This window comes from Patagioenas fasciata, chromosome 1, assembly GCF_037038585.1.
Source record: "Patagioenas fasciata isolate bPatFas1 chromosome 1, bPatFas1.hap1, whole genome shotgun sequence".
Classification (NCBI taxonomy): Eukaryota; Metazoa; Chordata; class Aves; order Columbiformes; family Columbidae; genus Patagioenas; species Patagioenas fasciata.
The window spans coordinates 12,666,389-12,692,779 of record NC_092520.1 but is presented as its reverse complement, the minus strand read 5'-3'; the positions used below and the strand labels follow the sequence as shown (position 1 = coordinate 12,692,779).

The 26,391-nt window shown below is 41.1% G+C and overlaps 1 long non-coding RNA gene across 1 annotated transcript; it reads right to left on the bottom strand.

Annotated features, from left to right (window-relative positions):
• Positions 1 to 1,566: 1,566 nt before the first annotated feature.
• On the bottom strand, positions 1,567 to 26,374 carry LOC139826964 (uncharacterized). Its single transcript, XR_011737130.1, has 3 exons — positions 26,266 to 26,374; positions 25,604 to 25,684; positions 1,567 to 1,869 (listed from the first exon to the last, which is right to left on the bottom strand). It is a non-coding gene; the product is annotated as an uncharacterized lncRNA (long non-coding RNA).
• Positions 26,375 to 26,391: the final 17 nt, after the last annotated feature.

The following is a 26,391-nucleotide window of genomic DNA, read 5'->3' as shown; positions in this document are numbered from 1 at the left end:
AAAAGGTGAACAGTTATGTGGCAGTATCAGTGCATCTACCCAGACATACATAAAACTGGAGATAATGTCTCCCCTGTGCTTCAATTACTGGTCACATTTCTCCTGGGGGAAAAGAATTATACTTGGAGGAGTTATCTACGCATTCCCAAGATAGTTGGGGTAAAATCTGAATTTCTTTTCAGGAACAGAATGCTTTCCATGCATAAAAAACGTCTTGCAGTGTGAATCTATGTGAAAACACAGATTTAAAAGAAACCATTTGGGTTTCATGTGTTTGAAGTCAGGAGGGGTTGTACAACGGAAGTCTGCTGCTGAGGCGGCTGGTCGGGAGCTCAAATCACAGCACAGGCCTTTTGCTGCCCCAGAAAATTGCTTTTCAGGGTGGGACTGTCCGTACTTTCCTGTCACAGAGGATGTTTATTCCATCAGCGGATGAAGTGTGACAGAAGCTGCTGGCACAGGCAGGTTGCCTTGACGTGCTCTGTGGGACAGTAAACTCTGCAGATAAGGTCAGTGAGGCTGGAGTTGCTCTCGTGTGCCCACAGAGAACAGAATCCCTGTCTCATGAGCAGGTTGAGTAGAGCAGCACATGCAGCCTCTGCCTTTTGCTGCCATGCAGGAGCACTTGCTCCTTCATTAGAAATTCTTAACTGCCCACTCTCTCTCACTCTCACAGGACAAGGGTGACCTCACAGGCTTTTCTGCAGCTTCAGGTTTTATAGGATTTCTGAGATCCAGGAACAGAACATTGCAATCACCTGATGGTTTACCCTTGAAGAGGACTTGGCACCCTGCAAGAATTAAGTATTCTCCTTGAAACCTCTGAAGGAAGAGCATTAAAGAAAGTGTCGTATTCAGATACTAAACACCCCACCCAGAGTCCTCTAACACCTCATTAGGTAGTAATGCAATTTTCTGTTTCTCGCCTCCTTCTTGCTGATCGGTGTCTGAATGAATTAAGAACTTCTCTCGGTTTGAATTGGCCTTTCTCTGCATCCAGTGTTCCACAGTGTCACATAATCACATTATCATATGGTCTTAACGTGTTTCCCTGTGGTTCGTTTTGGTCTGATCTGTGATTACTTCTCCTATGCTTTTATCTTTTTTAGCACCTGACACCAGATGTCTAATTATTGTGACCATCAGGAACTGACAGGATGTGGTTTTACAAAGGTTTGTAATCCTCCAGTTCATAGAATCTCAAAACTGCAAAGTGCTTTTGTTAAATAGTTTGTGTTAAGCACATTTTTCGTGTGTAAGCTTTGCAAACACAGATGAAGTTTCCTAACAAGGAAAAATGGCTAATCTTTGGTTTTGAGACTGACTAATCTACTGTGGTCAGCCCATGTAAGTGCAGCCTATAATAATCTCTGCCTGAGACTGATTTGGAGATAAATTTTCTTGACAGATGGGGAAGGGTAGCTTTCATTATTACACTCCATGTCATGTAAAAGAAGGCTGCAAGGCTCTGCTTTCCAGTACCCCAGCAACTGTATCCAGAGCTCTGCCTGGATAAATTCTCCACTTGCATATTGTAGTAATGAAAAAGATACTACAGTTTGGGGAAAAAAAAAAAAAAAAAAGGAGCAAAATATAAGGCATAAAAAGCTAAGTAGCTGTTAAAAGGATAATATCCTGTCATTAAATACAATGTACATCCTAAAATTATTGCCACGGAAAGACAAAGAAGTGGCTCTACATTCAGATCTGGGTAGTGTCTTACAGAATAAAAACTGCATGCTTTCTTACAACATTGGTCTAGAAGCTCATGTTAGGGAGCCAACAGCAACCTTGAGCGATGCCTGTTCTCTGTCACAAACGTCCCTGGACTTCACCAGCATCCTTAGCCCAGCATAATGGTTTGGTTCTCTGGAAAACAACCAGCTGTGAGGTGGTAAGAGATTATTATTCACATATGAACAATGATGCTACATAAGGTCATTTTAAAGTGGACTCTCAAACTCCCTCCCAAAGCTTAATGCGAACAGAAGTCAGCTGTACATGGGTTTTTACAAATAAAAAGGAACCTTGTGTAACTGTCCTGCTGCATGTCCTCAAAACCACTCTGCCTAATCACTCAGTGGTGCCGGCGTATGCAGAATTCTACAACACAAACTTGGTTTGTGTACATTCATCTACTAAAATTCTTGTAATTTGTGCTCAGCCTTCTAAAATATATTGGAACCACACACCGAGTTTTCCCCAATTGTTATAATATGCATAGTAACTATGTGCACAAATAGGGCAATTATACTCAGTCCAGTGAGTTCACAGCTGGTCTTCGCCAGCTTTTCTCAACTACTGTGCCATATCTCGTTTGGCTAACCTTCCTTTGTTTCTTCTCGTAATGTCTACTTTTATTCAATTTCAGAAACTGTACTGAACATTACTTGCTTTATTGCACGTAGTTTCAAGCAGAAAATAGAACACTACTGGATTTTCTGTTATTTCCTTCAAATAATGGATTCTACTCCAGCAAGATCTCTTAAATAGCTTAAAATTTTACCTTATAGATAAAGACCTCCTTATGTGATTAAAAATGCTTTTTAAGTTTAGTCGTACATTGGTAGTAAACATAGTATTTTCAGCACATAGCACAGATGAAACTGGGAGAAAACTCATTTTTTTTTAAATTTTAAAATGATTACTTTTCCTCCACCCCAAACTGGCTCGTTTTATATTGTTTGCCTCCTCCTTTTGATTGCTTATATTCATTACATTGTGCACAGGAGGTGTTGGAGTTTTCACAAGCTTCAGTTTCCCTCACGTGTACATCCAAATGCTGTGCTGTAAGCAGTAAAATTAACATAATAACATCTTGAAGATAGTTTAAGGCTTTAAGTCTACAAATTGCCAAACAAGAGGTTAAAGGTTCTGATGAAATCATAAAGAACAAGTGAATAGTCAGGTCCTGCCAACTTAATCACTGATTCAATCAGAATCCCTTTTGATGTGCTAATAGTCATTTACAGATAAAGCAACTAAAAAATGTGTGCTAGATACACCCTTTTCCTTACTGTTGGCTTCTGACAACTTTTAGTGTGGGTGACATACAGGATAAGATCCAGAATGCAGGAAAGTACATGTCATTATCCTGGGATATCTGTTATAATATCTTAATATTGTTTCTGAAATACCAGTAAAATTTCCACAGAGTGAAAGACTGGATCCTGGTTTGATCAAGACCTTCAGAGTCTAAATCAAACAGACTATATGATCAGACAGACTTGTGATATACCAGATTACACTTCTACCACAAATTACCTTTGATGTTTTCTTTAGTAGAAAGAAACTGATGATATAGATGGAGTCATTAAAAGGCTTTATGGAAGAAATATGTTTCAAAGAGAACCTTACAAAAGGAATGGATGGTGAAGAAGAATTTACAAGGAGTGAGAATGAATTTGCACCATGGGGAGGAACTTGGAAAAAAGCTGCAGAGTAAATGAACTTGTATTTAGAAGAAAGCAGTGAACGTGGAGCAGTGATATACTGGTTCTTATTGGTCCCATTTTACTCTTCAACAGAAACAAATCTCTCTGCAGACATGGAGACATTTTCTGTCATCATTTTGCTAAATATTATAGAAACCAAGGAGGGATAAAAGAACAAAGGGTCTTCAGTGACTGGAAAGAGGTACATTTAGAGTCAAGAGAAGAAAATGTGGAAGGGAAGCTGATTAATGACTTAGATGTGAGCTTGGTAAACTAGAATCTGAGCTTCAGTTTTATGCAAGACCATATATTTTTGTGCATGTTATCTTGGCTTAGTCTCTTTGGGATTGATCTGATAAGTGGCACTAAGTCCCAGAATCCTGATCCTGAAAAGCCTAGCTAAGCTAAGGAAGTCGAGAAGTTAGCATTTTTTTAATCCTAAAGACCCCTGAACTTCTAGATTTGCTGACCTTTACATGTTCAAGCTGCTCCCACGTGGACAGGACTTAATGGCTCAGAATCTAAACCCGAACAAGATTCAGGAATTACATTTTTTTTTAATACAGGTCAGCATCTAGTGTGCTCTAAGTACATGCAGCACAAAAACTGCACAGAGCTCTGCACAAAACATGCTACTATTTTCTTTTGTGACTGAAGGGACAATTGGAGACCAGGCCTCCTGTTTTCCATGTTTTAGTCTGAACAGCCTGAGTAGAGTCATCTGCTCACTCTCTCTATGGCCAAATTGTCAGTGAATGATGTTTTGCACAGTTGCATGGCTTCACAGGAATGGGGACGTGATCCCATCTTCCTACAAAGAGCTGTGCCTGGTGGTTAGAACATGAACACCAGTTGACTCTGACTTGGACCAAGAAACATTGAATCTTTCCCACTTACTCCACAAGGGCTGTGACCAAAACCGCCATTAAGTCAGTGCAGTTCCTACCACCTGCTCCTATCGGGGAAAAGAAAACAAAACACCTTTGCCCAGCTTTTTTATTTTTCTTAAATGTCAGTTTCTATATTTAGTTAAGGTTGGAGACTAAAGATATATTTTCTGAAAAGTATTTCCCTACAGGTCTGAGAGGTGGAATTTAAGATCTATTCCTCTTCTCAGTATTCCCTCCAAGCTAGCACTAGATAGCTGCACCTTTGACTTTATGTGGTTCCCTACTGGTGTGCTCGCATCTCTAGATGATACCTTGAGGTTCCAGGAATGCCGAGGTGTAAGAGCCTACATCAGCCCTAAAATCAGAGGTGTTTATTGAATCTGACCCTTTGTTTCAGGTATTAAAGTAATACTGAAGTCAGTAAAGCGGACAGCAGCGGTAGTGGAGAAATACACGGACAGCAGTGTCATTTGCCCCAGTAACGTCCTTGGTAAAGCAAAACCATTTTTTTTCCCACTGGCCCAATAAAATTGCCTCAATCTGCTTCCTAGGGTGATCAATGCTCATCTGGAATTTTATCACTGTCCTTTTTAGCGGATAATTTTATTGTTTTACGTCTATAAAGGCAAGGTAATAAACTTGGATTTACATAGAGCTAATTTCTTTCTTTGCGAGTGTGTTCTGCAGGATGTGAGCAATTAAGCTTCTGTGGGAGGATACGGGGAAACGTGATTAATGGATCAAAGAGACACCATCTAAGGGAAATGGGTATAATACCAAGGGAGATAACGCTCCATTTCATAATAGTTATGCAAATATGCCAAATGTTGGAGAATTCAATTAATATTTGACAAATGGATTTTCTGTGATGCAGAGTAAACACATACTGGGGAAAAAATAAAGCTCTATTGCACATTATTTGTCAGCCTCCTCTCACACAGGCTGGGCTGGCTGGTCAGGCATCTCATTCCACTGCAGGTGGCAAAGAACAACGAGGCACGAATCACTGCCAGACAGTGACATTGTTTGGAGGAAAAAGACTGACCAAGGTGAAATTCTATGCACACAAGGCCAACCAGTGCTTGTCAGGCCTATTGCTCAGTCCTCTGCTAGAAGTTAAATTTTATTCCATGTAAATGAAAAGTGGTTTAAGAATGAAGGTGACAAGAGTTAGACGTTTATGTTATTTTCTTTGTCACTTCTCTTATCTGTAAAAGCAACAATAGTAGAAAAAACAATGATCAAATAAGAACAGCATTCGTGCACTAGTGGAAGACATTGGGCTGGGACCCAAAAAACCTGAGGCTCAGTTACCCAAGTATAAAATGAGTTTAATACTAATGATATATAAAGGCAATGACCCATTTAGACAGTGTGGTGATGGGAGATGCACAAATATCTAGATTTACTGAAAACATAAGTTTCTTGTTTGTTTGCTAGCCTCCATACTGGATGTGGTATTTTAATCTGTACCCTTAAACAGTCCATTCCCTTACTAGGGATTTATTAAGAGGTTTTGTTCTGAGAAATTATGATCCAAAGAAGGAAGCCATTTGAGAAATATATTGAAGAGTTTCTGACAGTACAGACAGAGCTAACAAAATGGGGCAAGAGTTATGGAGCTGAAGTTGTAGGCATGAAAGTCAAGCTTGTCCCTTAGTTGCAGCTGTGCTGTAGGTCAGGGCTGTACCTGTGCACACACCCAGAGCCCTTAAGTCATTAATTCCCTGGGTGGTCTAGGAGCTCCTCAGCTAGTCATCTGCATCGACGATTTACATTGATTTGAAACAATGAACCAACTCGAGACACAGTGATTGACTGGACTTCGAGCCGCCTCCGCAATTTAAAATTTGACTTTCACAGAAGCTCTCCAGATAGGAATTTTAGATGGTTTTAGAGATTTCCCCTGACAGCTCCTGCTGTCCCTATATCAATTTATAGGCTTAAGTGTGTTGATTAACATTTTGGGTGGAGAATCTGCTCGAGAGACCCCCTTACATGGTTCTTGCTGCAGAATCTGCCAAACTTTGTGTAGACATTTGTAAACAGGCAATAGAAACTGTTCCTACATATGCAAAAACAGTCACATAAGACCTTTGTAAATTCTTACAACAGTTAAGAGGTGTTTTGTATGGTTTTTAAGATAATCTGTAGGAATGCATCATATACATGCTGGAGCGGTCACATAGCACCACAGGCCAGTTGGCTTGTCTAAGAATCGAGCCAAACAGTGGTTTCAGAAGCTTGACCACATGATCCAGTTAAGATTCCATTGCAAGGATGCCAAATGGCAACTCCCATTGCCATCTCAACAAATAACCATCCTGTTTGAGAGATCTAATTCACCATGAGAGCGTTACCCTGTGCCAAGACCTCAAGAAACTATTTCTTTTTAGCCAACACTCTGAGTGTCTGTGCAAAAATCCTGTGCTGTTAGGACATCCCATGCCTTGGAGTCAGGAGGGTTCTTGGGGCGTTCCTTCAGTGCCCAGAGACAAGAAGCTGGGGAGAACTTAAGAAATAAATCTTCAAAATCCTGTGATCCTCAGCAAACCTTCTCTCAGAGATGGCATGCTCCCACTTGACTTATAACTATAAACTTATATACATCACATAAGGACTGTATTTTTTTCAGTGTATAGCATGACAGCCAAGTTACCTTATTTAAAAGTGATACTGTTGCTTCCTCAGTGGTGTTGTGTAGGTCAGAGCAGTTATTCTGGGCAGTGGAGATGTGGGGGTTGATCCTTAGCGTGCAAAAGCCCTGTCTCAGGCTAGGAAGGTCTCTCTGGGGCATGCCCTGTGCCAGCTGGGCTGCCGTGCATCCTGGAATGACACTGGCAAAAGAGCACACAGGGTGGTACCAGCCTCTGGAGCCATGGAGAGAAAGGTGAGGCGACCTGGCAGTCAGGCAAAGATGGAATTCTTCTCTGCTGTGCTCTGAACTATCAATGCATTTTACATTAGGCAATCCTGAGATGAACCCTCAAAGCTAATGAGGGAGTTGAGACCCCAGGCTGGATTTGTCCTTCAGCTGTGACATTCCTCTGGAAAGAAGGAGCCACGCTCAGGGCACCACAGCAAGGGGAAGGCTCTGTCCTGTGTATCCTGAGCGGGTAGGAGCTCCAAAGTCCAGTAAAAGAGAACTGCTCAGACACTTGTTATCCTCAGGATTTTATACTGGCTGACCGCCAAGCCCTTGTGTGGCATTCTGGGCTACCCTGGGTAGCATCTAATTCTTTTCTTTGAGAATACGGACCTTACATGCATAATTTCATTTCTTTGATTCACCCTGCTGAGACCAGACTTTGTGAAGCCTGTAAGAAGGGCATAAATAGGCACTTTGGATCTCATCCTCGCATCATTTAAGTGCGCATTTTCCCTTTGCTTTTGAGTGCAGGGGAGGATGTGAGCCCTATTTTCTACTGGCAAGGCATGTGTTCATTTTGATTCACTATGTTCAAGTTATAAGATCTTAAGAAAATCCTCATCTCTTCTACTAAGCCTTCTATTCAAATCAGAGGTAATAAATTTTAATTAACATTGATATTTTTTTCTGAGTTTATGATTTCTTTTAACGTGCAGTTTTGCTGTGATCTTGGAGTAATTGCCTCTAATAAATGACTTCCCTGTTGTCAGGGCTGATTCCATCTCAGAATGTATTAATCTAACCCACATGCACGCTTCAGTTAAATGTATCTTGGCAGACATCCACCACTGGAATCAGTGCTGAACACCACAGAGTATTTTTCTAATTGGACATAAAATTCATAGTTTTATCATATGATTCTTTGCTATACAGTGTGTCCAATTAGATTTAATGAGCTCTCTTTGCAGGACAAGTTGGCCAAACCAGTGCTGTTGCTAATTCATAGAGACTACAGAAAAAGTTACTTGATTAATTTCTTTCCAAAATTAAAACTTTCTAGGAAATACTGTTGCTTCTTTTCCTTTTAGCACATGAATATACAAAAGCCTAATTTTGGAAATAAAATGTTTTCCCAGTGTGTAATTCCCCATGATTGTTGTAATATCTTTGTTTTTTTCTTGCAAATATTTTGGCAACAAAGATAAGTCTAGCATATTCTTATATCATGTTGCTAAAACCAAACTCAGTAGCATGATGACTGAGGAACCAGTAGCAATGTAGCTATCACAGTGTGAATTAGAACAAGCCAGCTTGAAATCCTGTGTAAATACTTGGCAGCTGGCACCCAAGCTACTCTAGCTACGCTGCCAGCTCAAGAGTTCAGTGTAAAAACATTGTCAGTTAATACAGAACTGGTTTAACAATGTTTTGCTCCAGAAAAATTACCTCACTGGAGACAATCATGCTGGCTGGGACAGGAGGAAGCTTCAGCCATTACTGTCTGAATTCTCTGGACCTTGCAAGGTGTGCAAACCTGAGCTGGTCCACGCTGGAAAGCTGTGTACTGCCAACCTAATTCAAGAGATCAGAATCACAGAATCGCAGAATGGCTGGGGTTGGAAGGGATCTCTGGAGATCATCCAGTCCAACCCACCTGCTAAAGCAGGTTCACCAGAGCAGATCACACAGGAATGTGTCCAGGTGGGTTTGAATGTCTCCAGAGAAGGAGACTCCACAACCTCTCTGGGCAGCCTGTTCCAGGGCTCTGGAACCCTCCAAGTAAAGAAGTTTCTCCTCATACTCAGATGGAATCTCCTGTGCTTCAGTTGCCCCTCATCCTATCATTGGGCACCACTGAAAGGAGTCTGGTCCCATCCTCTTGACACCCACCCTTGAGATATTTATAAACACTGATGAGATCCCTCTCAGCTTCTCTTCTCCAGGCTGAACAGACACAGTTCTCTCACTCTCTCCTCATAAGAAAGATGCTGCAGACTCCTCATCTTTGTAGCCTGCCACTGAACTCCCTCCATTAATTCCCTATACTTCTTAAACTGGGGAGCCCAGAACTCCAGATACAGCCTCGCCAGGGCAGAGTATAGGGGCAGGAGAACCTCCCTCAGCCTGCTGGTCACACTTTTCCTAATGCACCCCAGGACTGAACACCTGGAAAGATTAGAGCATGGAAAACACCACAGAGGAAGGATTTCATTTGGCCTCCTCCTCACTGCAGCATGAGCAGAGGGGATAACAAAGCCAACTGGTAAGCTGGTGGTTGAAGATGCAATGCAAAATGTCAGTGTCAACACATGGTTGAGAAGAGTGGTATTTGGGAAAAAAAACCAAAGGAGATCCAAACACTTGAGACGGTCATTCACAACGAAGAGTTCTCTAACAAGCTGACGCTATTTTATACGGAACTCTTCTGTCTTCTGCCTTCCATCTGACGTCAGTGGGTAGATGATGGGAGCTGGTAGGTTCTCTACCCCGTTGCGAGAGCAGAGATGGGAGCAGCTCTGTGGGCAATGGCAGCCCCATTGCCACCTTCCTCTTCCCTGTGCCCATCTGTGTGGCTTCCCCCCACTGCCTTCACCTGCTGATTTGCTTAGGCAAGGCACTTGTCCTCATGGGATCACTTTCCACAGCTGCAAAATGGGAATAATCCACCCATTTCTGACAAATGCATTGAGAACTACCAGCATGAACCTCAGAACAGGAGTGGAAATCATTGTTATTACAGTTTCACTTGCCACTACGTGCTTTGTGACAGTGTCCCAGGCCATGATTGCTTCAGGAATGGCTAGTTCTGAGTTATTAAGAATTAAACAGTTACAGTCCTGTTTGCATTTGATAGACACATGCTAAGTCTTTCATCCCTGGTATGCTTGCTACTTCTTACAAAGTTGTTTCTCATTTATGTACAGAAATAACGAGACAGAAAAATGTTAAAAGGATTACCTGAAAGCTGCAGATCCCTTCTGGCAATAATTATTTAGCTGTCCACCATTCTGTCTGAGTGTATTTTTTTTCTCTCTCAGTATATATATATATATAACAACAAATTACTTAGCAGAATCAAAGCTGCTTATTTTAAACTTGCAATGCTCTCTTTTGACCTGTCCACTAACAAGCAGCATAGTGGAGGACACATGCACATTTTACACTTAGTGATCTTTCGGTGTTAATTTATTTACATGCATCTAGTTGCTTTCCTAATAGTATAGACCAGTCTTCGTTCCCTAATGAAAGTAGTCATGGGAAAATTGCTTGAGGTGCTATAATGAAAGCGAATTTATTATGATTTGTCCCTAGCAGAGCAGGCTAAGCGTGAGTACCTTGTGTGTTAACTGTTTCTTTCACCTGTACAGTACAAATTTTGTACTAACGATGACAATGTATTACCAATTTACACAGTGAAGAGTCAACATTAACTAAATATCCTTGTCTTATCCCCCAAGAGAGGACAATGTCATTAACCTCTTTTACAGATGAGGAAGCAACACTGGATTAGCATTGTAATGTCATTGCCTTCTGTGGATTTATTCCAGATTTACACCAGCAGGAATAAGACTAACATTAGTCCTCAGAAGAAAAAGCCATTTGCTCATGGTTCTTTGGTCACAAAGCTGCATGCTCAGGATTAGGCACCGAAGACATCCACGTTTCCTTTGCTGTTATAGGAAGACTTTCTACTGAAACAGTGTCTACAAACCTTTAGTTAGGATTATTTTCAAAAACCCCACACCAGCAAGGAATCTTACGTTGCTGTCCCACATGTGTCTAGAAATAATTGCCCTGTGTCTAGAAAGGCCTGCATCCTATAGAAATAAATGAACAAGAATAAATTATTTTTGATGAAGTTCTACTTGCCCAGAAAGGTGGATGTTTTTCTGGGTATATTTAATAGCAGCAAAGAATAATGGGCTTCCAAAGATTGCCAATGAGCAAAGAATGTAAGTTAAAAGCCTTTTTACATGCAAATACTTCATTATGTTTGTGGTTTTTCTTCTTCTTTTTTTTTTCTTCTCATTTTTTTTGAAAGCAAAACCACAATGGGACATCAGTTATTTCAATTTACATATGAATATCCAGAATTCACTTTCTGCTTACAGTTACTCCAGAGTCCTGGTGGTACCTGTCAGCATCTGAGGCTTGGAGTACAGTGGGGGTGTGCTGACTTCTCCAGACAAGAGCGCTCTGCAGAAATCAGGGGTCTACACTGTTTCTGCAAAAACAGAATATCTTCTTGCAAGGTACGTGTTCATTCCCAAGCACGTGGTGGCAACAGCATTATTTCTGAAGCGGTATGACTTGAAAACACTTAGAAATACAACTATCATGTCTCCTAGCTCAATTATTTCTAATGTATCCGTTGTAAGAATACTTAGCTGTCAGTTGTAACACACTCACTGCGAGTCTGGGAATTAAAGCTGAAATTCAGCCTTACACAGAGGATTAGTACTGAGCTTCATGTGTAAGCCCCACTCAAAACAAGGTTAAGTCTCACTCGTTAATCTCCTCGCTCTGAGTGGTCCTTATGGGTTAAATGGGCACTGACCGCACTGGCAAGTGTGCCCTTCCAATGGCTCAGTGGTACCCCAAGCATCCACATTCCTTCTTGAAATCAGGTTAGAAGGTAATTGTAACTAAATCTTGAGCATTCCAGATGAAATGATATCAGATCTGCAGACTGAAAAACTACTTTCTGGGTCAGAAACCAACAGGGAGGCCAAATTTCATGAACCAGTTCAGTGGTATCGCTGGCACAACACAGCTGGTCTGCTGACATTAAAACTAATATTCCAATGGGGTTTGATATTCTTCTGAAAACTGAAAGTATTTATATATTTAGAATCTGAAAATCTGAATAGAAAATGAAACACTTATTTCTTCCAAAATTGTTTTTCACTTTCAATTCCTTCCAAAGGTAAGTGTATATGAAAACCAATTATGTAAAAGTCTTTGCAAGACCAACTTTGAGCCAGAAAATTAAATCAATTCAGATATTAGCAGAACTCTAGAGATTCTAGCCCATTTCCAAAAGTTTGCAGAGATGAGAATCAAAGATTAGGAAAACCATACTAATCTCAAAAATGAAAGGCAGCATTTTAAAAAGTATGGATTATTTATAGTAGTGCGTAAGTAACCATCAGTTTTAAGTTGCCGAAATATTCACTAATAATTAATGTTTCATTATTCCATTATCCATGAGTGCTGCTCTTTCTTTGTCAGAGATGCCTCTTTCCTAATACATTTTATCATCGGGTGGGATTTTTATCTGTCTCACATGGCAACACTTGAATGCATGAGAGATGCTGGCAAGTCTAACAGATTTTGTGTGGAAAATTCTTCCTTTGTAAACAGTAATAACAACCTTCCTGCACAACAAATAGGAAAGCCTATGGATTTCTTTGTTCTTGAACTGTATTGCCAAATAGTCATGAAAGTGAATTCTATTTCACTGGCTGATAGTTGCTTATTTAAAGTACGGCATATTCACCTTTATTTTTAATTAATTGCACTAGTAAAACACAATGGGGTTTAGATGCTAAAAGCTGAGATACTGATAGTAAAATACTTTCTCTCTAGGGAAAATCTATGATTTACATATGGATCCATAGTCTTATATCACAGGAATCACAGAATGTCAGGGATTGGAAGGGACCTCAAAAGATCATCCAGTCCAATCCCCCTGCCGGAGCAGGAACACCCAGATGAGGTTACACAGGGGGGATGTGTCCCCATCCCACTCTGTCCCCTCTCTCTGTCTTCTCCCCCACACTGGTCACAGACCCACAGGCTGAGAGACGGTTCTGCCTCAAGGTGTCCGTATCACCAGATCTGCAGGTGAACAACCTACCCTGGGGTTACATTCACCCACATTTGAAGCACTCAGCCTCCTGTTAAGCTTGCTCCCTAGCAGGGGCTTGTTGTAATATAAAAGGGCAAGTCAGTCTGGGATGTGACAGGATCAGGCCAGTGCTTAACCAGTACAGACTGTTGATTCCTTCAGAACTGCACTCTCTTAGTTGGCCTTGTGGTTTCAAACCCACAGGGCAGGAGCAGAGGAAAACACACACTGCCAGGGGGAGCTTACAGGATAGACCTTATTTGTTCCTTAAAACACACAACCTAAAGTGCTGTAAGACGGTTGTTTGCACAACTGCTGCAGTAGTGACAAAATGAATGTGTGCAGCTTTATCGCCACAAATGTGGTCCTGACTTCCCACACCTCAACATTTATGCAAAATTCATTTTGACAACAAAAGACGTCTCAGAGTCTGAAACACCTGTAGGATAAAGTAATGCTCCCAGTTAGGAAACAAGAGTTTTCACGTTTCCTCTCTTCTGCTGTGCCAAAAACCTTTGTGTCTCTGCCACAGACCTTTTTCTTTGAAACTTAAACCAACCAACCAAGGACTGCTCCAACTCCTTCTGCAGTCAATGGGAACCCCAGTTGACTTCACTCACATTTGTACACTCCCTTAATCTGCCTGAATGTATTTCTATTCAAACAAGAAGCAGACGTTGATATTACCAGAGAAAACGAGGGTGACATGAGTCTACTTCCAAACAAAAGAGATTTATGGACCAGTTGGAATTACAGCACATTCATTTTCTTTAAAGTTAATGGGTGGCATGATCCAATAATAATTGTATCTTATGCTTTTCATAAAACCTCTTAAGGCATTTCATAATAAATTAACAGTTCAAGCACGTCATCATTACAGAACATTTTGCAATAATCCATTAGGAATTAATGTAGAGTGAGCTTTCCATCATCACTAAACAAACCACTACACAGCTAGGATCCACGCCAAGCAGACAGGCTTTGAATTTTCTAATGAAGATTATATATTCCTTACAAGCATATTGCCAGGACTTTCTATTCACCTCCTCCCCACCACCTGCAGATTTTGTGTTTAGCCATTTCTCTAGTGAAATTAAGAAAATCCAGTGCTTCACATTTAATTCTGAGATTGTGGGCAAGATGGATCATAGAAAATGCAATATGAAGTAGCTACACTACTGGATTGAAGACCAGTCCCTAGAGTGGCTTCACATGTTTCTGAATCCTTTCTTGCTCTTAAATAAGTAAGACTCCCAAATAAACTTTTGTTGCCTCTTCTTAAATCTTGCTACTTCTCCTATTCTTTCCAGTTAATGGTTCTGGATATATCCCTTCCTCCTCATAAAACACAGCAAAGAGGGAGAAAGCACCTGTGTAGGTTTTTCCTAGCTGTAGTCAGACCTAGAAATTATGTGCCCGGCTCTTATGGGTGTTTTAGGGCAGCAGTGATGCAATCGGGCTTCTTATATTCCAGAGATAATGTCTGGATCTTAAATTCAAGCCCTAAACAGCTCCCTCACCTGGCAGCAGCCGCTGTTCCTCTCCCCTAAGCTATTTGTGGCTTTCCCCGACCGTCTTCTGCCCAGCAACAGTTTGTCCCTTCCCATCTGCAGCAACGCTCTAATGTCAGCATCCTGCCCTGAGATCAGCAGCACGAACTTCCAGGACGATTTACAAAGAAAAATAGCTTCTTCTTCAAAGATTAAAACTCCCTTTAGATGTCTGACACCAGGCCCCCACGCTGACAGCATCACACAGGATGTAACTTTTAAGCCGTTTAAGCGAGACGTGGTTTTGTTTTACAAAGACGGCGCATAGTCTATTATTAATCTTTTGCATGAGAGACATGGCAGTTTCCCCACTGTTCTGCCAGACAATATGGTTTGATTGCTTCTGCCTCCTGTCAAGTCTCCAGTTGGAAATGTGTAATACGAAATGAAGTGCAGCAAAACAGAGACGGATGTGCTGAGGTAGTTAAAACAATGGTGGGGTAATTAAGGATCGGTATCGATACCAGAAACAAAACAAGCTGCTGTTCGGATGGTTTGATTAACACTGCAGGTTTGCAAGGCTACCGATCACACATCCTCTGTACAAAGTGGAGGGAGAAAAATCATCTTAAAATAGGAAAGTTTGACACTAAACGGTGCATACTGGGAATATTTAATTTATTTAAACATTTTCAGGAAGGATTCTCCTCCAAGCAGAAACAGGAATAGAAAATGGTTCTTGCAGCAGCTATAACAGCAAGTTATATAGTGAGAGGCCGCTCTGATCTTTTTGCTAACATGTACTGCATCCTTATTATGCGCTTAGACCTGTGGCAAACATAGCAATAACAAAGGAGACTGAATGCCAGTGGCAGAAAAACTATCAGTAACTGACTACATAAAACATGAGAAGTTCCTCCTGTGCATGCCATGTAGGAAAACAAAAAAAAAGCCAAAAGCTCCTTCTTTCCCTGCACCAAAAATTGATGAAGTGCTGCCTAGAAGAGCAGTGCCAAACCATGAATTGTTCTTATTAATGCTATATCATGCAACTTCAAAAAACAACCAGCTTTGTGCCAGAAGGTACCAGAATCCAAGCAATGGAGTGAGGTTTACTGCTTGGTGTCTGAACCATAGCTCCTGTTCTTTTGCATCTCTTTTACAGGTTACATTTGCCCTTGGTACCCTGTAACCTTACAAGATTGGTCCCCTCTCGTGTTCAGCTGCACTTCGACTATCAAAGACAGCCAATAATTCCTAAATCTTTAATTCTATAAGATATTTACAAAGTAATATCCCTCTTCTTTGGAGAAGAAATAAAGTCTGTGCACCACCATTAAGTTGTGTCCATGGCTGTGTGGTGTATGCACTGTATGTGGGAAACAGGGAAAGGGTGGAAGCACAGATTCCCATTGGCTTCAAATGGGGTAGATGACCAATAACGGAAAAAAAGTCTCCTTCAAAAAGATCAAGGAAAAATGAATGAAACAATTTCCTCCAAAAGATATATTGCCTCTCTTTCTTTTCACTCTTGCCAATAGTGCCTTGCCGTATATGCAGTCATCATCTCTCTTTTCTGTGAAGGAGATATTCATGCAGCATAGCCTCGCTCAAACTGAGAATATTCTTACTTTATTTCCCAAAGTGAATGTACCAACTGAACCAACTCATCAACGGGAAATCACCATGCATGAGCCAACCCCAGCTTTCTCTGTTGCCAACTGAACGATGCGCATTGCTGACAAGCTCGGCAGAACAGGCCATTTCACAGCTGTGAGCTGCAGAGCGAGCGAGGCTGCCGGTCTCCAGCGGTGTGCCTGCCCAAAGAGCTGCTGCTTCACGTTCCCCTCGTCACACAGCAAGCGCTTCTGCGTGAAGAAAACCACTGCAGTCATTATTTCTAAATAATGATTAACAGCAGAAGAAGGAATATTAATATCAGCAGTGGTTTTGTGACTAGTGTACTGCTAGGAGGCTGCTTAGATTAGGCTAGGAGGCTGAGCTCTGCTGGGTCTGCTGGATGCTCCTGGTAAGTATTTTACCCAACAGCTTGCTGATAAGGATCATAGAATCACAATGCCCTGAGTTGGAAAGGACCCACAAGGATCATTGAGTCCAACTCCTGTCCCTGCACAGGACAACCCACAGTTCACACCATGTGTCTGAGGGTGTTGTCCAGTCTCTTCTTGAACACTGTCAGGCTTGGGGCTGTGACACCTCCCTGGGGAGCCTGTTCCAGTGTCCAGCACCCTCTGGGTGAAGAATCTTTTCCTAATGTCCAACTTAAACCTCCCCTGTCACATCTTCCTGCCATTCCCTCAGGTTCTGTCACTGGTCACCAGAGAGAAGAGATCAGCACCTGCCCCTTCTCCTCCCCTTGTGAGGAAGCTGTAGCAGCCATGATGTCTCCCCTCAGTTTCCTCCAGGCTGAGCAAACCAAGTGACTTCAGCCACTCCTCATGCGGCTTCCTCTCCAAACCCTTCACCAACTTCACAACCTCTTCTGGACACTCTCCAGTAGCTTTATATCCTGTTTATCCTGTGGTGCCCCGACCTGCACACAGTGCTCCAGGCGAGGCTGCAACCCAGGTACAAGTGACCCAGTTGCTTCTTTTGCCTTAAAGGTTTGAGATTGTTTTCCCATGAGAATGCCATCATGTCCAAGTTGCAGAGCACTCGGAATGTCTCTCTTGGCCACCTTTGCTGAAGCTGTTCCACCCTGCTCAGAATAATTCATATTCATGGGGACCTGAGAGAGCATGGCTTGTAACTTAATGATTACAGCAGGCAGCTGGAGAGGGGATGGGGTTTCTTGTCTGTTCTGCAGGGGGTAGATGAGTTTTAATTTACTAAGTATGTGATTGAAAATTTAAGATGAGTGCTAGGCAGGCAATGCACAATGGCACAGACTTAAATTTGGTCATAACACTACTCAGACATGAACTGCTGTGGTAAAGGAGCATCTTTACCACTCACTTCTCCAATGTGGATCGCGACTGGCTTCTGGTGCCTTTTGAAGTGACTTCAAGCTGAGATCAAATGCAACACTCCGGGGTAATCCACATTTTTGTAGGATCAAATGCAGCCGCAGAGGTGTAGTGCAGTGAGTAACCTCCTCTAACTACAGCTAAAGGAGAAGAACCAGGAGCTATGTGCTCCTTGGATGCACAGAGGGTTGTTCAATCATTTAAATCATTGCTGGGCAATGAAGTCAGGGTACGGCGAGCTTCAGTAGGTCTCTAAGATGAAGTGAAGCCGACTTCCAATTGCTGGGCATTTTTTTGTTTTAATGGTCTTGGCACCTAACACTTAGCAAAAATGATTGATTCAATCTTCAGGAACTAAGTAGAAGATTCCCATTGATTTCAGAGGGCCACAGAAATGACTCACTCCAAACCAGCAGTCTTCACCTGTAAGCATCAGTGATAAAATAGACCAGTCACACTTTCAAATCTAAATAATTTTACTTGGAAAGTGCTATTTCTACAGAAGTGGGGGTTTTATGTGAAACTATCAATTTCAAAACAATTTTGTCCAGGAAATAGTGAAAATCTTCCTCTTTCAGTATTCTCCAAATGAGAAATGCTCACCTTTAGTACTATTTGCCATTTAGTGATGAAGCTCATATAAAAGAACTCTAAATTGAAACAAAATATTTGGAACAGTTTAAGGTAAAACACGCAAACTCATCTAAAAATAATTAATTTTATTTAACCATTTAACAGCAACAATTCTCATCCCACTCACCTCCCTGCCACTAAAAAAAAATAAGCTTTTGTCCCACTTGGAATAAGGAAAACCTCTGTCCCATTGGGAATAGGAAGAGCTTATTTCAAGATTTGCACAGACTGAAGAAAATATTTCCCAGCCAACTCTACTGAATAGACCTCAGTGTCTCAGAGCTGTAAATATAGTTTGCAGATCTTGCATCTGCTTTTTGTTTACAGTGATGGTAAGATATCTGTATAGGTAAGTCAGGTTTTCCATGACAACAGTTCGTACATTTCTAGCTAGTGGTGGTTCTTGAAAACACAAGAGAATACAGAAAGAGAACCTTAGAGAAAAGAAAAGAAAAAAAAGAAAAAGGAAAGGATCTAAAGAGCAGAATTAGATCTAAAGAGCAGAATTAGGTAATGCATAGAGTAGCTGAGCTTGTTCAAGTAGGTAACTGTATTAGTATTGACTCAGTGTAACCATCTCTCTTTCATAAACAAATGCTTTGCATGACTGGTTTTCTGTGAGTATAAATGCATTGGATTTTTTCTTGTTATTGAATTTTATAGGGAAAAAAACAACTACATAGATGCAGGTGAAAAAAACTAATCCCCAATATTTATAGGAGAGGCAGTATGAAACATACATAGCAGTGAATCCAAATGTAACTAGAGATTATTGGAACTGCTAGGGTACGTAATCATGCTTATCTCCACTCAAGAGAGCTCCGAAACCAAAACTCCAAATCGGAAGCCATCAGGAACGTAATATTTCAAATACTCCCAATCCTGACTGTGAGCTTCCATGTGGGTCCAGTTTCAAAACAGAATTTCATACCCACCTCACTTTTGGGTGATCGCTCTTGTAGGGGTTCAAGCTGAGTAGAACCTACTTACTCATGCAAGTTATTAGACTGAAAGACAAGGGAGTGAGAGTATTTCCCCCATTCACTTCTCACAGCACTGCAAAAAAAAGTGCAATATATATCTTTGCATTTTAAGCATAAAACTTTGGAGAAAAAAAATAAGCAGAAAGGTTATGAATTTGGCCTCTGGGATCCACAGGACTGAAGTGATAAGAACATCCACAGATATTAGATATTATATCCACGAGTACAATGAGAAAGACTTTGGAATTGAGCCCAGAAAGAACTGCTGATACAACACAGAGTTCCTTATGCTTCTCCTAAAATCTCAAGGTCTGATATTAATAAATAAAAAGGTTTTTAGGCTGGAATTAAACTTCTGTAGTTTTATGTAGGACAGGTCTTTACTGCCTAGTTCAATTTGCAGGACAATCTAACCCTCAGACTCTGCCCAAGATTTTGAGAAATGTGGTAGTTGGGAAAGTCTTTACGGTCAAGTCACAAACTTATTTTCAGTAGGAGGTAAACAGGAACCAAACATTTTCTTTCTGTCATATTATGTATTAAAATGTCTTAAAGCGACATGAGTGGAACCAGCCGATGTACAGACAGAATCTACTCCATTCCTCCACCCAGCTGTAAGTATAATCCCTCCCTTCTGACATAAACACATACACATAGACATCCAGCTCATGGCCCAAGCCTGACTGATTATAGAAGGCCACAGAATACCAGGTGGGAAGGGACCACAAGGATCATCTGGTCCAGCCTTTCTTGGCAAGAGCACAGTCTAGACCAGCCCAGCACCCTGTCCAGTTGAATCTTGAAAGTGTCAAATGTTGAGGAATCCACCACTTCCCTGGGGAGATTATTCCCATGGCTCATTGTTCTCATTGTGAAAAATTTCCCTCTTGGATCTCTCTTCTTAGGCCCAAAGCTGGTTTGTAAACAAGACATCCCAGCCAGCCAGTCTGAAATCTTCACCCTCTCTGGCCGCCCGTCCATGCATTCCAGAGTCTCACTTTCGATGGTTTTGATGGAGGAAAAGATAAATAAAGGCATTATCTGTCCAGTTCTACCGAGGCAAGTGAGGGGGCAAGAAAAAGAAAACTTCCTAATCACTCCAGGAAATGATCTGAAGTCCTGAGAAATGACATTTAGTTACAGACATTGGACTGATACACAACTGCGGGTACAATGAGCAAAGCAAGGATTGTGGACACGATTCTGCTCACTATGGTCCTGGGACTAAAGGGAACTGCAATGTGTCCGGCCCATAACCTCAGCACACAGGCTGTAACTTTCTTCCAGAAGATCGATGCATATTTTATGACAAAGATATTAACTCCTACTTTTTTTAAAAAAAACAAAACAAAACAAAACAAACAACCCTGAGTTATAATGATCTACTGCTTCCTGTTTAGCTATTCTCACAGGTCATATTTTATTTCAAGGTTGAGTCTATCCCACCCTGACTTAAAGCTCTTGGATTTTGGAACATCATCAAATGGGTTCAAACTGAAACACAAGAGGTTCCACTTAAATTTGAGAAGAAACTTCTTCTCATTGAGGGTGACAGACACTGGACCAGGCTGCCCAGGGAGGTTGTGGAGTCTCCTGCTCTGCAGACATTCAAACCCGCCTGGACACCTTCCTGTGGAACCTCATCTGGGTGTTCCTGCTCTGGCAGAGGCATTGGACTGGATGAGCTTTTGAGGTCCCTTCCAATCCCTGACATTCTGTGATTCTGCGAAGGCACATCACAACAAATTACAGTGACTCCTATATCAAAAAAGTACAGGACCCATTTCTCTGCTAAACATGCTAAGCAGAAAGCTGGACAATACATGTGATTTTCTAATGTTACCTGAGGATACCTGCACTTCCCTTAATTATATTCTTTTACTTTCCCAGTCAACTGTAAGGTGATCATCAGGGAAGCAGGAGGAAGCAGAAGGCTCTAGTGTGTGCCAGAAAGAGTCAGGGACATGCTGCAAACAATATCTACGTGCCAAATGCTACTGGATCTTTCAACAGATCATTGAGCAGCCTACACCTTCAGTCTGGAATTAGGTTGATTGTTCAGAGGAAAAGTCCACAACTGAATTAGCTGTCTGGATATCTGGCTGCTATGATTTCGGAAAAATATAAAAGAGCTCACGGCTTTAGTATGTTTATATACATAAGGGAAGCAAATTATCTGCTGAGAGCCACAGGACTGCACATTAATTTTTAAAAATAAAAGCTTTTTACACTTAAGTTTCTCCAAAACACTTTGTCCTCTAACACTGAAGATAACATCAACAGCAACAGAAGAAGTTGATGGCTGGTGTGAGAATCTTAAAGGAAGTGACAGTAGGTGCTTGCCAGTTAAGTATATTTTTGTGTCAAGAAGAAAAAAATAGAAAATGTCAAACTATACCTAAAAGTAACTACAAATGTGTAGGCTGAAAGAATTAATTCACACTTGATTCTGTAAAAGTCTCAGCTCTTCCTTGTAAATAGTCAACTGCCTTCAATTCCTAAAAGATCAATAGAAGTTGAAAGCATTTAGTAACTTGCAGGAAGTTGCTCAGCACTACACCACGGTGTTTATAGTGCAGATTTGGAAAGTCTGGCTGGCAAGACAGGATCGTCAGAGAGAAAGACATCTTGAAGCAAAGAAAATCGTTTCTCAAGCGTGCGCCTTCAGGGATTCACCATAACTCACATAACTGTTAATATATTTATGGTGATTGAATGTGGAAATGTTATATGTAGACATCAACTTTCAAAACGGTTGTGATTTAGGGAGCTGCAGGTGTTACTTCTGTAAATTTCATATCGTTCGCTGCCAAAAGAGGAGACAGCGTGAAAAATTATAAGTAGATCTACTAAAGCATTTATATCAATGGTCTGTACTGAAGAAAGCTTTGTCAACATGACTTATCTTTCCATTTCTGTAAAACATGGTGCAGATGTAACTGTCTAACCTGACTTTTAGTCACAGTATTTAGCTACCTGAAAGATAAAGTATGATGTAACACTATACATTCCTCCTCTTTCAGTCTTTCTCAGCTTTGGAACTGTGAGCCTCTGAAAGCAGATGACATACTCCATTATTATCAAGTAAACTTTTTATCTATCATTTGATCACTCGTGACAGTGATTGAAATGTAAAAAGAGTAAATGTGCACTAAAGAATTAGCCTGCAAACTATAATAGTTATTGTAGTCTATCCAATATACAAAATGTAAATTATCTGTCACAGGTTTCAGAATAATATTTTCATGCTTTTCAGATAAGATCAACCGAAGTTCTGGCCATGTCACATTTCTATATTATCTTTCAGAATATAACATATCATGTCCTGCTGAAAAAGGAATTCTGAAGCCCAAGAGTCCTGCTGCAAACTGGAGCTCCAGGGAAAAAGGGTAGTATCTTAGTGTGTTTTAGTCTTGGCTTCAAACGTTCATAGATCAGAATTTCTAATTTTGTAAATCTAATTTAATTTCACTGACTTCAACAGAACTGTGCCAAGTTATCCAAAGTTCAGAAAAAAAGAATTCTGCGGGATGGTGGCAGTGCAAACTACTTCTTTTGCCTTGTCAGTGTGGACCGGCTTCCTGTTCGAAGAACTTCTCCCATAGTTTGTAAAGTCAGAAGAAAGCACTGTGGTAATTTACTCTGACCTCCTGAATATATAGAGCTCATCACAATTTCTGGGTTCAATTCTTGTGTGAACTACAGCAATATTTTTTAGGAAAGCATCCCGTCTCAATTTAGACATTACCAGTATCGACACTTTTCAAGTCATGCTGGATGTATATTCCTCTGCTTATTTATTTGCTTGCATGTTTTTAATCTCAGTGTAGATATGTGGAGCTCTCACTTTCATCTGGAATCCTAAAGAGTCTGTTCCTGAAGTCTTGTGCCCCACATAGGTAATTCCAGTTCACAGCCGATTCACTCCTCAGAGCATCTCCTTGATACACTTATTCACCACAGCCCCAAAGATCTCCTCTCCTGAAGAGAAAGCACACTATATTCTCTGGGACGGTTCAGTGACATCTATCATGAAGTCAATTCTGAGAATACGGATTAAGAGCCAGCTGGACTCCCAATTTTTCAGAGACTACCGAACAACTTTCAGACAGTAATAACTAATGGTCACTTGTGTTCCGAGGTAGCTGCTGAGCTAGAAAAGAAGGTGTTTGTTATCCATCACCTCAGGAACCATTGTTATTGTGACAAAAAAATTCTGAGCCTTATCTTTCAGTATGGAAATTACTCAGAGTTTCACTCCACTGGCAATGAGTAAGTTTCATAAGGTGCAATTCATCTCACCCACCTTTAAATGTTTACATCTGATGTACTTCTTAAGTACTTTTTATAGTCAGTGAAAATAGACACTCCATGGCACATCCCTCCCCTCCAAAACCTGGCAGATGAATATCACCACCTGGCTTGAGTGTTTCAGGTAACCGTATGGGAGATTTCCATGGTAAGTATCTATTTAACACAAGAGAAAGAAGACTCTGATGATGTGATTCAGGCGAGGTCCCATGGGAGAACAGTGTGAACAAAGAATAATGAAAACAAGAGCCCAGAGTAAATCTGAAGAAAGTGTGGAACCAAAAATTAATCAAAGAAAGGAAAAGGAGTTCTTGAAAGGTAAAGACAACAGCAAAACGAGAGGTGGAACTGCAGAGAAGTGGGAAGGATTTGCTGTCAGAATGCTCCAGCACCCTCTGACAAAAAAGACGTCCAGAACTGCTGGAGCCTGTGGAAATCACAAATCCAAAGAGCCTTGGCAAGCAGCATTTGTTTCTTATTATCAGGAAATATTTTGCCAGTTGGGAAGATATCGTTTGGAAGGTTTTGCTTCTCTAAGTTCTCAGAAAAGAAAAAATTCTCCAGGGAAAGGGCCTTGTAGTTTATACACATATGCACCCATACAATTGCATTTTATATTTGAACTTGTAACTACTACCACAGTTACCACACTTCATTTACTGCTTTTGCGTGATTTTTTTTCTCTTTTTCTCCATACAAACATATAAAAACATTTGTACTTATTAAATTACTAAGCTGCTACTGTCACAGAAGCAGGATACAGCAAAACGAAAAAATACTGAATCTGGTAGCAACATTTTCCATTCTTGTAAAGTACTATATAAAAAATCCATAAATTCTGAGCAGGTTTAAGGGAAGATTACTGAACACTGATAGTTCAACTTGAAAACATTTCTATTCTAGATTAAAAATAAAGTAATAAAGATTATAATATAATCCTGGCAGCAGATTTTTACATCTACATCTAAAGGACTTTCAGGTTTATTAAAGAACATTGCAGCGTCTTAAAACATGAACCAAACCTTTTAGTGAGCTGTACTGCAGACTCTACTGCTGCAATCAATACTCCAAACAGACCTATTTTTCTCGTACAAAAATCATACATATATCTGACATTTGAGGAAACCAGGTGGATAAATCAATATCTAGACAAAAATGCACTTAATCATATCTGTTCTGGACAGATGCAGATTGGAAAATCCTATATGATCCGTGTATTGCTTTCTGCTTAAAGCTTAGAAATTAATCTGTGTTTCTTAAATGACAATGTCCTGTTGCTAGAGTGATTACAGTAGCAATTAACTGTGTGCCAGCTTGCGTTAGGCAGATTTATTGCTCAAACGTAAGTTCAAGTATAGTTTGTTAGAGTACTTCAGCACAAATACATAACTTATTAAACCAACACATTATATACTTAATAAGTGTAACAGATTTACTGGAATATGTTGGAAAGATTCACACATTCATTTTAACATTAAATCTACCGGGCTGCATTTTCTTACCTAGAGTCAGCTCAAGGAGGAATTTAATACATACACATACTTTATCTTTTCTTAATGGTTTTAAGCAATGACCACTATTGGATATTCCTCACGGCATTGCAAGCGATCATTAAACATACATAATAGCCCTACTAAATTATTATAGATAACTCTAATGCCAAAAATGTCTATGTTCAAAGGTACATTTATACACAAAACGGCTGCTATGCTTAAAGGTGCTCTTTTACTTGACATCGCTTCATAAAGCCCTTTGAGATAACCACAGTGTGAGAGATGCTTTAGAAAAACACAATTTTATTTCTTCTCTGCTTTAGCCCTAAGCGGTTCAGCGTTATTTGAACATCAGCAACAGCTCTTCTTTACAACTTCAAAGTCAGATTCTAATCTCAAATTGGCAGTGCACCTCGAGATTAAAAATCTGCCCACTACTGGAAGAAATAGATGTTTTCAGCAGAAAAGAGAGCAATAGGAGGTAACAACATGACAGCCTAATATCACTCAATTAGAAGGTATATTAAGCTTACACTAAGGTGCCTGACATGAATGCTTTTACAGGAAAGCACTTTAAGAAAGGCGTGAGGAAAAAGATGACACCATTAAGCTTGGGAAGACTTTTGTAGCTGTTATTAAGAGCAAGATTCCTCCCAACTGACCTTTTCAGCGAAAACCTCTGTGTCAGGTGGCCTGCAACCGTGAAGCCCAGGTAATGTCTTTCGACTTCAACATATGTAATCCTGAGAAGAAGAAAATGCAAATACATGTCTGAGGTCTTTTACTTTCTCCTAGTGACAGCCACTGTCTGTTTAGGAACAAGGTGAGAGGTCTCTTCTCAGGACGAACGAAGAGCATCTCTGTGGTGGAGCCAACCTAGACCACGGAAACTGGGGACCAGCTACAGAGGTTTTGGGGTCCTGCTGGTACAGAGATCACAGCGGTTCTGGCTGGGTATGACGGGGCTCCTCAGCAAACAGTCCCCCCGCTGTCCCCACTCAGCCCCTGTTGCTGGAGGATGTGGGGAGGCTGCTCTCCATTTATATTTTAGGCCCATTATTGCAGAGTTTGATCAATTTAACAAGTGCTTCCATCCTGCTGGTATGCAAGAAAGCAACTGCTCTTGTGATGTCACCTATTTTGGCATTCTCCTTTTTAAATGCAGCAATCAATGCAACACGGCATGACTTGGAGTAACGAGAGCCGCACTTGGGCTGTCACCAATTCCCGCATCCACCTCTTGACCTCCGTCCCGCGCCCCTGTCCCGTACAGCCCGAGCGGCCCCTGTGGGCTCCGGGGCGGGAGAGGCCGGGTGTCACTCACTCCGCTCCGCAGATCCCGGGGGTTCCCTTCGGGCGGGCACCGCTCGTTGCCCCGCGGGCCGCCGGCTTCCGCCCGGCGCTGAGAGACGGGGGCCCCGCCCCGCGCTGAGCTTCCCTCAGCGCCCCG